The following is an 18,129-nucleotide window of genomic DNA, read 5'->3' as shown; positions in this document are numbered from 1 at the left end:
ATGAATTATGACTGTACTTCCTAGCTCGTCTGTGAAAAAAATATAGTCCTTTGACATGTTGAAATGTCACCCCATCCTGCTCAAATGTTACCGTATGCAGGTGCAGTGGCATTTATTATCTTTGGCAAATCCAGCCAATTTATTTTTTCTTTCAGTTCAGATTGAATTTTGATATCATTATTTTTGTAGCAGACTTAATGATCTGGCAATGATTAGTTATTTTATTTTTTCATGAATAACTAAGAAAATTTTTTATGCCTGCAGTCACCAATGGTATTCTAGTCTGCTAAAATCAGTTCACTAATTACAAATGTTTTGAGCAGTTTGTGGTGTTTTCAGGCATTTTACCTTTGAAATTTTCATTCTGTTATTACAATTGTTATTTTAATTCTGTTATTACATGTATTAAGTAAAAATAAATTATTATCCACTCTTTGCTTAAGTATACAGCTCAGTAAAACTTTGGCTTTTATAAACTTAAAAACACATTACTGTAGTGTTCATCAAAATTGTAGAAATAACTTTTGATTAGCCTAGGCAAGTACAGAGTAATGGGTTTCTACTGCAGTATTTTTGTTTAAATATTCTGCTAATTTGTAAATTTATTTTCAAGTTTTTTTTGTTGTTGTTTATTAATATAATTTTGTGTAATATGATATATAAATGAAATGTTTAAAAACTCTTATAAATAAGAAAGTGGAATCGTTAATGTATGTAAATAACAATGTATTTATTCTTTTTTCTTTCTCTTTCTCTCCCTCTGCGCGTGCGCGTGCGCGCGCGCGCGGTCATCAATATATACATACATGATGTCAATATTTATACATGTTTTTAGTTAATAGAAATTGAATTTAATTAACTGCAGGAGTGTTTGAAAGTCTGTCCAAAAATAAAGAAAGAAGACATCATTTTTCCAGAAGAACCTTTTTTATTTCTGAACATAATCTCCTTTTGAATCTAATGCTAAGTCCAACAATGCTCAAGTTTATCTATCCCATCCTTGTGTATGATTTTTATTAATTATCGTTTAGTTAATTTCAAACAAAGCATCTTTTATTAGTTAATCGTGTCTTCAGAATAGGCAAAAATATCAGTTTTGTGTAAATAATTCCAGCAAGCCACTTCTTCTATGAAACATAACAGTACAAAGGTGCTAAGTCTGGCAGTTGGGGATGCAGAAGAATTTTGAAGCATGATTTCTTAGTTTCAGTTGGAAAGTGATTTACCAAGTTTTATTTGCACTACGTATCTTGAAGTTTTTGTCACAGCCCCAAACAGTAATTAGCTATATTTACTTATTCATGCTTTTGATAAATTGTGAGCAAATGCAACATCCATCTTGTCAGACATTTTCACATGTATAAATATTTTGTAAAATATTATGTGTCATCATTTGACAATCGTATTATCTTAGCAATCTAATGCACTTAACAATCATACATCCACCTTCACCGTACTGTGGTGATGGTCAATGATGGTCATCTGCTGTTACCATATCATGGATTTTTTCATTTTTCTTCGCAGTTGTAATCCTAGCATGCCATCAAAAATGTTCATTAATATTTATGCTTATATAGCCACTCCAAAAAGAGCCTAATCACTTGTAAATTAATTTAGTCGATAAAGTGGACTCACTGTAATATTTATCCAGCTTGGCTTAGTTTCTAATGTGGTCTACCTTTCAGAAAGTAATATTTGATCACCACACAAAATTCTTTTTTGTCCACTTTTCGTAAATCATAATAGTTACAATAACTAAAAAGAACAAAATTATTATTAATGTTTCTGTATTAAACTTTTTGTATACACCTATTGAAGATGTGGAAAACTAAACAAGGTTAACCTCAACAGTGTACTACGAGCACCACCATCATTTGACTGCATGGACTTATCAAATACTTCTTGTTTTGAATAAAATAAAAATGCTTGTCATTTTTGCATGAAATTTGTTTTAAGAATATTTTATATGATGAACAACTTGTATTTGTAATATATTAAAAACTTATTTTATAATACCAATACAGTATGCTTTGCTGCATTGCAGCATTGGGAAGTTCACTGGATTTTTTTAAATAGATAATCTCAAATAATGTAAAAGGTGCGAATGTATGATTTGGAAAGAGAATTTGGAAGTAAGATTTTGTTTTTTAGCTTATGTGCCCAGTTCTAATTATGAGACTGTCATTGTATTTGTAAAGTAGTTCTGTAGATAAAATTTTATTTTCCTCCAACAATTTGCTATCATTGTAACTTAACTCTTTTTTCTTTACAATTTTCACTCTGTTTTCTTTATAATTTTCAGTATCTTCCATGTACTGTTTCAGTCTTAGTAGTATCTTCCGTCTGTCGTTTCAGTCCTTAGTATGTTATGATATCATTGCATTTATGGTTAAAAAAAAATGTGTTTGAAAAATAATTAACTTTAATTAGCTGAGTTTATTTACTTCAGTAATATTGTAGTATTTAAGATCATCAAAATCTTTAAAATATTTGGATATTTTTAACTATAAACTTTTTTTTAGTGTAAATTAAATTAGCTTTTTTCCAGGTCGGTATGCATTCTGTTGTGATATTGTAGGTTTAATCAGTAATATTATAGAATCTCAATAATAAACATAACAGTAATATTAAGATTGATTCTGCAAAAGCAATAAATATACAAACAAGTTGTTACTTAAGCAATTTTATTGTTAATAATGTTTAATTTGCAATTTTAGCATTATTCTTTGAGAATGTATAAAAAGAAAGTTTAAAAATACATTACAGTCAGCTGAACTGCTTAATGGTTAGTAAAAATATCAAAATTTTTTTTAGCAGAACTAGCTGATGTTAGAAGTGAGATTTGTTTGATACTTATATAAAGCTAATGACGTATCTGTCATAGTGAAATCTTCACTTTAGGGAATTAGGTCCATTGTTATATCTACCTCACTGCTGTCTTCACTAGAACCATTCCCACAAGCACAAGTTTCGGTTAGATTTTTTTTGTATAACTTAATCATTAAAAGTATAAACTCAATATATCAGTCACTTCAATCGCATCAATATATCTTCTAACCACATTCATCTCTATCTTTTCATAATTGTCAAACCCAGGAATCGAATGATAAGAGATTAGTCATGTCATCTAATATTATCACTTCATTTTCATAATTTGTTAGTGTTTCCCCTGCATAAACTACAATTTTTTAGAACTTAGTGTAGTTTCACTTGTAATCCTGAAATGTGTAACTCACACACACACACACATATATATATATATATATATATATATATGTATATATATATATATATATGTATATGTATATATGTATATATGTATCTACTGAAAATGTTCAACATGTAGGTTTAAACTGAATGTTGACTTATTGAAAATTTGAATACTTGACTAGTGCAATTTCATATTTATTCATTGTACCATAACTCTTTGATGCATGTATTTTTTCTTTAGCAAAATTCATTTATCATTAATACTTATCCTTATCAGTGGTGGTACCACCATGCCTTCATGGAAAGTATCTTGTTAACATTTTTTCAATACTGATTGAAATTATCAACCTTATTCATATGCTTATTATAGGCCTGAATAGCTAAAGGATATAGCACTTCGGTCATTCTTCCATCTCTAGATTTTATTCTTACAAGTATACAGTCAGCATTATGAAAACTTGACAACATTTGGACACTTCTGTTATCCTTCCATTTCATAAACTTCACTCCAATATTACTGATCCTATAATTGGATTTTTCAAAATTGGTATGAACATCCTGTTTGACTGAACAGAATATCACATGAATAAATTTGTTTCTCAACTAGATCAATTTGAATTAAACCCCATAACTATTAAATTATCAAAATATACGTGATTTTTTTTGCCTTGAAGACCTTCATAATTTTTTTCACTAACACTGGCCCCTAGTTTCTTTGTAACATTATCTTTCCAGTGTATACATCAAATTTATAGTTACAACGGTCATCTGAATAAAGCATTCATACTTTATAACGTCTTTAGTACTGTTCTGTTTTAGTGAGCTCTGCCTTTAAATTTTGTTACTGATTTTTCTACAGACAAGCATTTACTGGGATTATAACAGGCTATAAATGTTAGTGATAAGTATTTAGAAGATTTATGTAGTTTGTCATAATTTTCAGTTCCTGATCTGATTGCGTAGCATTGTTGTTTAAGTGCATGTAATTAAATAACCAGACAAAACAATTCATTGACATCGTACTAGCTATATGTGAGTCGTGCAAATCAGGGAAACTTGAATCACGATATGTTGATGCTTTCTTGATCCCCCTAATTATATTCATACCAATGAATAGTTTAATTTCAGTTGAGTATGTAGGCTTATATTGTTTAAAAATCTGGGTAGCATAGATTTGTTTGAAAAACAATATGATCAACTAGATCATTTTTTAATAATCTCAGTAGGGGTTAGATTTTCAATGTCTGTGATAATTGTTGTTAGCCCACTATTGCCTACAAAGTCTTCAATTTGAATCTCAAGCACAAAATCATCAATCCAAACTGGTTCATCTAGTTCACCAACCGGATAACTTTTGGAGCATTTTGAGCTTCAATTATAAATACCATTATAATTAATATTTTCATTAATATTTTTCTATATCAAGAGGATTCTAAAAATTAAAATCAATTATATTCTCACCATTATTAAATACTGATATTATTTCTTAATGATTTTCCTCACTATTCTCTCTGATTCTAATTCAAGACCATCTTCTGAAGTCAGACAGTATTTCTTCTAGCAAGATTCTAATCTCTTCAGGCTGCAAGAAACTCATTTTTCAGATCTGTAATATAATTAAATAATGCTTTAGGTATTTATAAAACACAATGTAAGATAAATATTGCACAAAGTTAGGAGAAATTATAAAACATTTCTTATGACTTAAGTATACTTAAGGTTTAGGTATACTTTATAAGGTTCCACTTTGGCACACCGGTGTTAATAAGAGCAGTACCACCATATTTAAATCTAATTATTTCAAAATATAAATAAAAGTAATTCCATACGTATATGTGCATTTATTGAAGTCTTTTAAAAAACTGCAACAAAAACACTCATAAAAAAATAAATAAACCTTGTTCAAATATTCCACATTATAACCTCAACAAGCTAGATTTTAAGAATCGTGTCTTAGGCTCATATCAGCTGATAGGATGGTCAATTCAGCTTTGAATAAAGCTGTGCAAGCCAATACATGGTTGTAGAATAATACCTTCATACAGCAGAGAAAAGAATTTGTTAGTAAGGGGTATGAAATGAGTAGTTTATTTGTAATTGTTTAAAAATGGTGAGGTATTACATTAGTACTATCATGCATCACAGTTGAAAGGAAATTTTGAGGAAAAATTATTCATTTTTATTTTAATTTTCATCTAAAAATAATGTAGACTATAAATTGAGTATGGATCATAATTTTTAAAATTAACATTATTTTAGAAGTGGAAATAAACATTGAAATAAAATAAAAGCACTGAAGTAGATGATTCAGTAAGCTATTTAGCAGGTTGCATGGCCTTTGGATATAATAAACAGTCAATTAGATTTACTCTTTATAAATATTTGTCTTATCTTAAATTGAATAATTTGGTTTTAACATTACAAATAATTCCAAGTATGGCTTTTTTTATTATAATTTTAAATGTTTGGTTTGTTTAAGTCAAAGGTGTTTCTAGATTATAGAGAATTTCTTTGGGCCTACATTTTTTAAATTGGTGTTAGTTTTATAAATTAGTTTATTGAGATTGGGAAATCATTTTTTTATTCTGAAGTTGTCTGTTTATTTGAAGTTTTAATAAATTAGTAGATGGCGTTAACAATCAAGCTAAACTTCATGGCGTTAAAGCTAAACTTCATAACTTTAACAAACTATGAAGTAAATTAATTTTTTTTTTAATATGTTTATATTCTTTAATAATATAATATTAATTTATTAATATTATTTATTTAACATTTAAGTATTTTATATTCCGTTTAATTTTATCAATCAGTAATTTTTATGTTTATTGATACTGAGTAATTCTGAGGAATTATATTCCAACTATGCTTAATTTAGTAATCGGTTTATTATAACTATGCTATTTTTTGATAACCTTATATTTTACAACTTGGTTCCCCCCCCCCAAAAAAAAATGAAATTATGTTTTAAACTGATTGTTCTGTAATTTAACTAATTTACTTATACAAATTGGGGTTTTCATAAGCTTTTCACTAGCCTGCTCTCTTAGGGGTGTTAAAATAAATTATATATTTTACTTTAGGTGAATCAATCTTTCCTTATACATTGATAAAAAACTTTTGTAACTATTCTTTTTTTTTTTTTTTTAATTTTGAATTTGAGTCTATTTTGAAAGTAAAAGATTCATGTGAAAATTTTCACTGCTCATAATTCATTTGTAACAAAAAAACTTATATTGCACTGAAATTGATTAAAAAATACAAATTAATTTGAATCATACATATTATATAATTTCATTATTATAAGAATAAACAAACTGTTATTATTGCAATGAATGATGTTAGAACAAAAAAGAACTATTTACATAATTTGATTGCTGATTATAGTATTGAAATTTAATTATTTACCTTCCTGTTACTCATTCTAAATTCAGTCTTTGGTTTTATAAATAATTGTCATATCTCCTTAGCTCAGTACATTTGATTTATCTTTCTGTTAAAAGATGATATTCATGACTAAACATTAGAGATTAATCAGTTATAACTGGAATTGCATCTGATGATGTCATAATTAATAAATTTCACTTTTTCATTCAAAGTTTCTACTTTGGCTAAGTGTTCTAGACATGTTAAATCTACCTTGAAAATAATCATATAATAAACTAAATTTAATTTATATAACTGTCTTGTGTTTTGTATTATTAATAAACTTTTGAAATATTTTAACAATCTTTTTTCCTTTTTTGTAATTTTGTAAAACTTAACATAATTCTGTTAACTTAGGTGATATGATTGCATATATATATATGTTGCCTAACATTTGATTATTATTTACCTTCATTCTAATTTCATTTGAACTAGTGAGATCAAATTGCATTGTTGAAAACTGATTGTTCAAATACGTACGCAATGTTTGATTAAATATCTGACTTAATGTAGTAAAAAAATATGTTACTTAAAAAACTGAGAATTTAAGTTAGAAGGTAAATAATACTGTAGGACCAGACGTTAAGCAATCAAAATTGTGTTAATAGTTAGCTGTAAAAAAAATTTATAATAAGTTATTTCAGTCATTTCCATTTAATAATTTACATAAATTTATTTATTAAATACTTTTTCATGTAATTTGGATGCTTATTAATGTAATTCCAAGCCAGACATCTCTGTTGAAGTCCTAATGCGGTATTATAATTTATTGCTATGTAGTAGAAGTAATAATTAAAATATAATTTTACACACTATTTGATTGAAAAAATATACATTGAGCACTTAAAACCAGTTTGAAAGGTTGTTGTGATTGGTACTGAGTATGTTAGCTGTAACATAATACTTAGGGATACACTTACAAAATATAAAAAAAAATAACCGGTTTAGTCGTTAACCAAAAGATTGCTTACTAATGTAATACACTTACTTACCAAATGATTTCATTAGTGTTTAATTTTGAAATCATCAAATTTCTAATCTGGGAAAAGACTTTATAATTTTTTCCCTAGAATTTTATATTTACTTGATATAATTCTACATTAAATAACTGTTTAGGTTAAATTTAATATTAATATTAAGATAAATTATTTGAACCCACCTATTTGCTTTAATTAGAGTTACTAGTTTAAAAAAGAGTTTCTGTTTTATAATACATAGTTGAACTGTATGAAAAATTGTATATTTTCTCAAGAACATAAAAAGAAGTAAAATTTTGCCTTTATTTTTCTGAATAAAATTATTCATATTCTAGATTGCATTGTAAGTAACTTGTTTAGGCTTAAATTAAGTAGGAAATGACATTTCTTAAATTAAAATAAAATGTTCTGTTTTGATATTTAAGTTAATTTAGCAATTATAATTGCATTCTCTGCATTTTATAATTTCGATGTAAGATGTTTTTTACATGTGTTGTACAATATTAATATTTAAATGCAGAAAATAATTAAAAAAAAAAATATGTATAAGAATTGTCACTCTAATTGGTTAGTATAAGTAGACATATTTTTTATTACAACTTTCCTGTTAGAGATCTTAAGATTTTAAGTTGAGCTACGTAGTATCAATGGATAAGTTGATGAGAAATGGTAGTTCTTTTTTAGAATTTTAAGGTACTGAGGATCAATAAGATTTTTTTCTCTTAACTGAAAACAATCAGTTTTATGGCAGGTAACAAATAAAAGTTTGCTTATTCATTGTGGAGTTGTGAACTTAGGTGGAATATATTCAGGGTGACTTATGGGAAATAACAGTTTTCAATGAGCAATACAAAGTTAATTTACAAAATAATACTATTTTATTGTTACACAAATAAAGGTCAAAACATACTATTTAGTCTTGTTTTGAAAGTTATGTCATTCATGTGGTGACCATCCATTTGAATGCAGGTTTCCAGCCTCTTTAGAAAATAATCCTCAACTCAGGTCAACATGTTTTGTTAATTCAAATGCACCTCTTCTGTAATTGCATCTTTCAAGTATTAAATTACAGGGTTTGTGAGAATAAACACATTCTTTCAAATATCCCACAGGAAATAGTCACAGGAGGACAAATCCAGTGACCTTGGCGGCCACGGTACATTACCAAAACGTGAAATCAGCTGGCCAGGAAACATGTTTCTCACAACTGCCTTATATGTGCAGGCAATGGCACTGTGGCACCATCCTGTTGGAAATAAACGTTTCTCATGTTTAATCCTCGCCTCTAAAGTTCTGGTCCGAGTAATGTATTCAACATGTGAACATAGCATTGTGAGTCCCTGTCACCGGATGCCATTTTCCTCAAAAAAATATGGCCTGTTACTCTAAAATGGGCAACTGCACACCAAACAGTAACTTTCAGAGATTGGAGAGGTTTTACATGAACGTTACAGGGATTTTGAGGGGCCCAGTAACAAAATGTTTGTTTGTTTACCGAGCCGTTAGGTGAAATTGAGCTTCATCGCTCATTAACAGTATTGCATTAGAGTTAAACAACTCTTAAATACGCACTGCAAAATCCCCCATGTTGGCGTCCCATCTTTTAGTGTTTTAACATTACTGCCCCAACACATAAGTAACTCAGCCGTTACAGGATTTGGTTTCTTTTTACAGTTCACTAAAAACTGACAGGGCCGCCATTCATATTTCCTGAACCTGATGGCAAACGCCCGGTCGTCAGGAAACACAGTTCTATTGCTTAAAACAATGAGCGGTGTCTTTTCCAATATTTTGGGCGGGTGGTTTTTCACTTGGACCTCTAACTGGTCACCGGCCATAATCTGTTTTATGTCTTTGACCAGTCGAGCCTCATTCCATATATTTATATGACAGGCGAGTCCGCCCATAAAAGGGAACCTTTCGTGCTGGCTGATTATGTAGCCTGTGTTTAAGATAAACGATGATACACAATCAAAAAAATAGTTTTTACCGGAATTTGGCGGCCCATATATATACATTGTGTTGCATTTGTTGTAGTCTTTGTCACATATTTTATAGAGAGTGTTAAGAAACACTTTCATTTCTATAACATTCATATTAAATTGGAACAATAAGAGTCCGACAAGTGCATAAACACTGTCTACAGCGTCGTAATAACACTTATCAAACTCTCGTTTGGAGGGACAGTTAAACAAAGGAGAGTTGTTACTAAAATGCATAAAATCGAGTATTTCAAACTCGTTATATATATGTTTTACTTTACGGAGGGCCAGTTTAACAATTTTATCCGAATCATCAAGGTCCTCTGTCAATGTGGAATCGAGCCAATAAGAGCTTGTCAGCGGTCGTTCGGGTGGGGACATGCTATAATTAACAATAAAACTCACCAGCTTGTCGAGGGTTATTTTTTTTCGTTTTTTTCTTTCTATTAGTTCTATTCCGTCCATCACGGTGTTCAAAGTGGGACATTATCTGGGAGTACTCTTTCACTATTATCTTCCCTCTCGCGGTGGCAGTCCGCCACCATTTCCGCGATGGTATCGACTGTATCCTGTCCATCGGATAAAAGTCGAATTTTAGGAGGTGCGATCCAGTGATCTTCTCTGACAACCAGGAGTAAGATTGTCCGGCCCTCTAAGATAGATACTGGACGATATTGATCCAGTTCTTTGCTTCAAGCTGGCTGCACCAAACAGTGTGTCGATGTCTAACCGTCTGTTCATAGTACTTACGGATGGAACATCGGCAGCTGATCGCTGAAAACTACAGGTGTGAAGCACGTGGAGGTGGTCCCAGTCAAGAACATCTGCTTGCTTGCTGACGAGCACGAAGATATCGTCGCCGGGCCTGTACTTCCGGATACGGGCGAGCTGATTTCGAATTCCCGAAAGAATTCGATCGCACTCAGCATCGCTTCGTACTGGTATAACTTCTGAGAGCAGAAATGGCCTGGATGATCCTGAGGCAAGTCGTTCAATAACGCTGTACCAAGGGATACTGGCCTGATCGACTGACAGGAGGTTACAATCTGGTAAATTATCTGGCCTGTCTCGAATGATATCTTCTTCATTCTGGCCACATAAACGTTCTTGATCTTTGAGATCAGTGTGAACGGTATTTGGGGCAATAATGTTGTTATATTAGCAGGTCTAGAACTTGCTCTGCCGGTTCCGCCGTCTTCCTTTTCTTGGATTGGTCTCCCGTCGACTGTCCTGTTGTATGTCTCTTCAAAGACTTTTTTGAGGCTGATGTGGTCTTCTTCTTGCCGCTCGATTTTAATTGTGGCTGCAATTCCGTCATCTCCATCATACATTGTACGGCTTCCTGCGGCGGTTTCAGACATTGTAATTTAGCTAGATCGGCCGCCTCGGTGTCTTCGTCTGGTTCTGAATCCGTTTGATTTTCTATTATGTGTTGTGTAGCAATGATCGGTTGAGAATCAGTTAGCTGTGTGCACTCGTCGTCGTCTGAGATCGGAGCCGTGATCGATTCCCGATCGGTGAAGTCTGCCAGGCAATATTGTATGTCTTGCGTTCCTGACGATTTAAAATGTACTGATTTTTTAACGCTCTTATTATCGTCTTTACGTTGTTTAAAAATGTTGTCAACTGTCCTCATGTTAATATAAGTATCTGTTGTCAAATCGAATTTGTTGCTGCCAGGAACTACGGTCAAATGCAGTTGTTTCATATGAAAATTATAACAGTAAGTATAGCGTGTCGTCTCGCGGCTCGGTCATTTATAGTGAGAGATTGACGTCAAAGAGCGAAGATAAGAGATAAAAGAGAGCACGAATAAATTTTATAGAAATACTGGGTGGTATCGCGAATACCGACACTCTTTTCCTACACCGCTATAATTTCCCGCTTTCGCCGTTACCACCACCTCACCGCTACAAGATCAGGAACTGGTCACTTGTTCGGATCTTTCCGAGAGAAAGATCCAGCCTCGTGCTGAACGACCGAGCCGAATAGCCGTCGATGTATCGGAAGTTCGAAGCGCCCACCTGCATCTTATATGATGGAATTTCAAATGAAGTCGTAAAACCTTCCTCGCACAATCACGGCTCATGTTTAGTTCTCGTGTATGTCTGCAGACAGATTGACTTGGACTCCTTATTAATGCCGATGTTTTTGGGCATCCTTCGGTTCTTGCAGGGCTTGGTGGCTTTTTCTTTGTTATTGTTCCTGTTGTTCTGAATGCCTCAACCCATCTTAACAGTGTGTTTCGGCTTGGAACCGTGCCATTCTGACCGTTGTTGAAGTGGTAACAAAAGATCCTCAATGTGTTGTGACAATAGCCTCGTTATTTCGAATAAAAGTATCGTATGCGAAAACATTATGCTGTATCGTCCACTGCTCCATTGTGACTAAAATGGTAGGTCACAATCGAGTGAATTACCCAACCTCAATCTCTCCACCACCCATAACAAAAATGCACTGGCTGTTCAAAAACAGCCTGCGTTTCCTATAAGTCATCCTGTATGAGTATACTTCAGTATGAGAAATCTTATAATTCTTACTGTTTTGTTTGGATGTAAAGTTTTGTAACTTGATGGTTGTTAAAGTGTTGTATTTATTTTCATCAAAAGTCAACCTCTACAGTCAGTCCTGTTGGTTATAAAATGCTTCTAAAGTCTTGTTAATTTTATTATGTTGAAATGTTAATTTTATCCAAATATTTTCTTATTTAAGTTGTGAATATATTAACTTCATTTCTTACTTATAAATATTAACTGTTTAATTAAAACATTTTACAAAATTAGGTAATTTTTTCTTGCTGAATGAATTAATTGAGCCCATGAGGTAATTAAATTACCCAATTTTTTAGTACTAAAAAAGAACAACTGGTAGGATAACTGCTGAAACTTGGTTTAGTTGTGACAATGTAGGTTTGCATAACATTTCAGTTTCCTCTCTGGTGGTTGCTCAAGTGCCTATTTGGTAAAGCTAGGCCTCCTAAATCTACTAATTTTATTAAACATAAATGGATCATTGCTGTTTATTGGTATTTTTTTTCATTATCCATAATACTTTCTTATACTTAAAATAAGCCCTAGCTAGGCTATTATGTTCTACTATCTGTTGTAAAATGATTTTACAATTTTCTATAGTTGTGGAATTTCATTTGATAAATTGTTCAATAAAATTTTTATCTTTTGATATCATTTGCGTAGTTAGTGGTATGTTATTTTGTAATACCATTTATTATTTCTTACACGTTATATCTTGCGTCTTGATTTGTTCAGTAGTATTAATTTGTTGCTAGAAAACATGATATTAATGACTTGCTTTAATCTATTGGCATAATTATATTTTGTAATTAGCTGGTTAAGTATAATTTAATTTAGCTTTTAGTTATAGCATTAACTTTATTATGCGGAATATTTGTATTGTTTCATTAGATTTTTTTTATGTCCTTATAAATTTATAATATTTAAAATTAACATGAAAATTTCAAATAAATTTTGATAACCAAGTTAAATGTTAACCATTCTGTTAATTGTAAAACAGCTAGACAATACTCTTACTACTAATAGTTTTACTTTATCAAGCAGTTATGAGTAAAATTTTATAATTTTCCTTAACTGAAAAGTCAACATATGAATTATTGTTACTTATATTGTCAGAACTGGTTATAATTGGAAAAAACTTTATTTCTCATCTCATTAACATTATATAATTTAATATCATTTAATTTGTGGTCATTAATAGGTAGATATTTATTCCTTACTGAATAAGAAAATTACACATAAGTAATGTAAACACACAAAAACTCAGTGTCAGTCTACGTGGTAAGGTAAATAAGAATGATGGGAATAAGTGAAAATAATGATGCAAACATCTTAAAGCATGTATTTTTATAAATTTACTGCATATGGTTTGTTTATAAACCGTTTATTTCTAAAGAAAAAAAAAATGATTTATAACTGTTAGACATAATGACAGTTTGTGTATGATTCAAAGTAATCCTATAGTCATCCTTGAGGTATGGTTAATAAGGATATAGTAATAAAACAGCAAATGATTTCATAATTCCAATATTGAGTTTTTCTGCTTTGGAATGTTTTCTTGAAGCTAATTATATGAATTTATATATTGCTAATAATTTAACTTTATTTAGTAATTATTATCATAATTATTAATGATAAAATATTTAGTAAAAAAAAATAAATAATAATAAACTATTAGTAAGTTTTTTACTAATTTCATTGAAGTGAAATAAAAAAGAAATACCATTACTGAAGAAATTAGAATGTGTTAGAAACTACATATTATATAGTTTCTATTTTTAATACATATGGGCTAAGCAGTATTATAGCTTTCTATTGTACAAAGGAGGTATTCCTTAAAGTTTTGTAAACCACAAAATATAAAAATAGTAAAATATTTTTGTATGATTAAAATGAATAATAGAATCTTATTAAAGTTACAGATAAAAACAAAATATGGTAAGTGTAAGATTGTTAAGGGTTAATAGAAACTGTTCTGGTATTTTTCTGTCAAGCTAAGGAAAAGTTTAATTTAGAATAGCTTAATTATTTATGTACATTAATACTAGTAAAAAAAAACCTAAATAAAAATTTGCTGTGTAAAAATGTAGAGCCAAAATTATTTCTTAGGATAAATGATGTACTCTGAAATGTTCTGATAGAAGGATACTCTGGCTCCGATATCCCATCGTATGCTGCAGTAATGAGTTGGCCATTATTAGGATAAATGAGATTTATTTAATTATACATATAGTTTATTTTATATATTTGTTTTAGTTTTATTTAGAACTATCTGCTTTGGTGATTGCAGGATAATGTAGTAGGTTGTATTTACTCCATTTGCTATCATTAACATGTTGAATAATACTTTCTAACATTTCACAGCTGTATTGTCGTGCGATATTCCATTTATAATATTAAAGCACAACAATCATTCTGTCAGCTCCTTTCATAAAACATTTCAGATTCATAATCAAACATCTTCCGTTCTAAATCTATGTTACAATAATTAATAAAGGAGAAAATAACTCTTTTTATTTTACTGTTATACATTGTTTATTTGATATTATTACTTACCATTTGTGATGGGTTATACTAAATACTTTTAGTTGTATTACAGAATAAAAATGATTATTACCTATGAATAATTTATGTATATATGTGTATACACCTGATCTGTTATATTTCTAAACTGGTTTTAATGTACAAATTAGTTTATTTTTTACATAAGGAATAAGTTACAACTAACCAAATATTACTCACAACACCAAAAAAATAAAATTATTTTGTTATTTTATCTTTTATAGATTTACTAAGTTTATTTACTTTTTATGTGTTTATTTTAATATATTTATTTATTTTTTGTACTTTTAGTAAATGCTATGATTGTGTATATTGTATGATTATTGTTATTACTATTCCTTTTTATTTATTAGTGTATTTATTTTAGAAATTAGTATACTTAATCCTACAAATATTATTAAATTTATACATTTAAACTTCATACGTTAAAGAGTTATTAAAAACGGTGTATTGTTTGAATTATGAAAATAGTATATCAATATTAGGCTACGTTTATTATTGATTTATAAAATAAGTTAAGTTGATAATATAAAATATGGAAAAAGTTTTTTTGATTTGTTTTCTATTTAAGAAATCTATATTCTTTCACTGCATTTACGGGTATCAATTAGTAAAAATACAATATGTTCTTTATATTGTCAGAATATTTTTCATAATAAGAAAATTACTACAAGAGGCATCCAAAAAGTAAGAAAGAGTAAAAAAGAACCTGGCAATGAAAAACAAGGTCTTTAGTTTCTACCATTATGTTTTTAGCTTGACTATTTTATCAGTTTTTTCATTCACTTATGAAACAAGCACATGAATTGTATTAATATTATCACGTATAAGAACAATTATTAACATGTATCAAATATTTAAAAATAACATGATCAAGCAACTCCAGTTATTAGAATAAATTCTCCTTCCAACAAATAAAACATACTGAACAAACTGGCAAAAACAATGCTAAATTTCCCAGAGAATGATTCAAAGTAGGAAGAGATAATCAGATCTCTTCCCGTAAGGAAAAATAAATTTAAGATTTTATTATCTGCAATTATTCTAAACTAATTTTGTCTTAGTAAAAAGTAAGTCTTGTTTAATTTTGTTTTCCGTAAAAATTAGTTTTTTTTTTGTGATAAAATTGCTTGAAAATATCTCTAAAAAATAAGTGGATTATTTACTATACAAAAATTACAGCTGTTTTAGTGTAGCAGGAATACAGATGGGACATAACTTTTATGTATTTACTAGGCTTCTCTAAACATTTTTGTTATCAATTATTGGTTAAAATTTAAAACTCAAGTTACGTATATTTATGAAATTCAGTGACTAGTTTCTTATACTGCTCTTTAAAAGTCTAGTAGTGCATAAAAATCAATGAAAAAAGTCACAAGCTTGATATCAGCTTAAAAGTAGCTTTGTCTTTTTATCTGATAGAGGAATTTTATTATCAGTTTTGAAACTCTGTATCAGTTTATACCTTGGTTTTTCTTAGATTAGTTTAGTTTACTTTCAATAAGGAATTTAAAAGATTATGAAGAAAAACAAGACCAGGTTATGTAATAATAGTTTGCTCAGCTGTCAGGCAGACCAAATTTTAGTAATCAAATGCGTAAGAAAACTCTATATTTAGTCCTGCTTTATATAATTATCTTGTGTTCATTCAATTTACATAAATGTCTTGGGTGAACAGTGAACAGAGTTTTTTCACATTTATATTTGATCATAACTTACCAGGAGTTTCTACTTCAATACAGCCTTGCTGTTTTTTTTTTTGATGAAGTAATTTTATTCTTACTTTTCAGATGCCTAGAATATATTTATAATTTATGTATATTAGCAGGCATATTTTACCTTCATATGTAAAGTATATTAAAGAGTAAACTTAGTTTATTTGTTAATTGACTATGACCAAAGTTAATTTTTAAAAATGAAATTTTGATTTGACCAGTCATATTATGAATTGATAACTTACAAATCTTCCCCACCAGTATTAGTAAATTCATAAATATGTATTATATTATTGTATAATTGATTAGTATTAAAATAAATTGTGTTAAAAATAAAATATAAAGATACAATGATAAAGGTGCTGTACGTTATAATATTGATAATGTGTATACATTTTTGTTGCCAGTTTATGTAAGAAGATAATTCTACTTCTTTTTGCAATAAGTATTTTTTTATGTCATAACTATAATATACATTAATAACTATTTTCATTATATTTTTATTATTTAAGTACGAAATTTATTTTTTATGAATATGAAAAGGAATTATTATTACGTACTACTAATTATTCTGTGATTATAATTAAGAAGTTATTTATTATGTAATTAGATTATTGGTAATGTATTGTTGAAGAAGAGTTGAAAAAGGTTTGTATAATACCTTATTTGATTATTTATTATTATATTTATTTCAAATGAAAATCTTTTGTGTTTAATGTTATAAATATATCTACGTAACAAGGTTATTGGATATAAAAATAAATAAACTCCTGATATTTAAAATTTAGAATTTTTATGTAATATGGATTAAACTGGTTTTATTAAGAGTTCATGTCTGTCAACTTTTTTATTGTGATTTAAGGTTTCAATAGTTATATGAGCTAAGTTTTCAAGGTGAGACCCTCAAAATATTTTACCAATAAGGAGTGATTTATCTAAGACACTAAATTAGCATTTTTTCTTTATATTTTTCTTAATTTAAATTTATTTTGCAACATTTCTTAAAAAATCATATTATACATTAAACATATGTTATTTAAGAAACTGAAAATTTTTTAAATTGTTTTTAGAAATCCCATTTTTGAAAATTGTGTAGATATACAAATGGGTTACTTTTATATGTAATGTCTGCTATTCTCTCCCCCCTTACTTTAGTGGTTAACAAATCTTAATGTAACCTGCTTTTTGAATTGAAAATCCAAATTCAATTTTAGTTTCCTTTAGAACGTAAAACATGATAAAGATAGTTTTTTTTGTGAAAATTAGCTCGAAAATTTTTCTTTCTGTCCTATACATCATTATTGATGAATTATTTTATTTATTATCATATTAGTATCATTCAACTATCTGATTCTAGATTTAATAAAGTCCAGTTAAGGAGCTGAGTGGAAGAAGGGCAATTTTGCAAAACAGTAGTTCTGATAAATACGCTTGAAAGTTTTAAATTAGTGAAGTTTATATTCATAATTTATTAATTTGAATGAAAACACTAATTACCATTCTTTATCTTTGAATGAATATTTTAAGTAAAGCGTACATTTTATTTTGTATGTAAAATTATTATTATTTATAAGGAAATAATTAAAATGTAAAATTGCTCGTATTCCCTACATCATGATAAAAAAATCCTTGTAAACATTATGGTTTAAATATTTATTTAACACACGCTCTTGAAAAGGGTATTATATAGACATCAAAGTACAAATATATGTTATTCTTTTGAAAATAA

The 18,129-nt window shown here is 28.9% G+C and overlaps 1 protein-coding gene across 5 annotated transcripts in view; it reads left to right on the top strand.

Annotated features, from left to right (window-relative positions):
* LOC142329899 ((E3-independent) E2 ubiquitin-conjugating enzyme UBE2O) overlaps positions 1-18,129 on the top strand; it is a 123,913-nt gene that overhangs the window by 94,385 nt on the left and 11,399 nt on the right. The window lies entirely within an intron of this gene.

Source organism: Lycorma delicatula, chromosome 9, assembly GCF_047948215.1.
Source record: "Lycorma delicatula isolate Av1 chromosome 9, ASM4794821v1, whole genome shotgun sequence".
Taxonomy (NCBI): domain Eukaryota; kingdom Metazoa; phylum Arthropoda; class Insecta; order Hemiptera; family Fulgoridae; genus Lycorma; species Lycorma delicatula.
This window is presented reverse-complemented; position numbering and strand designations above follow the sequence as displayed.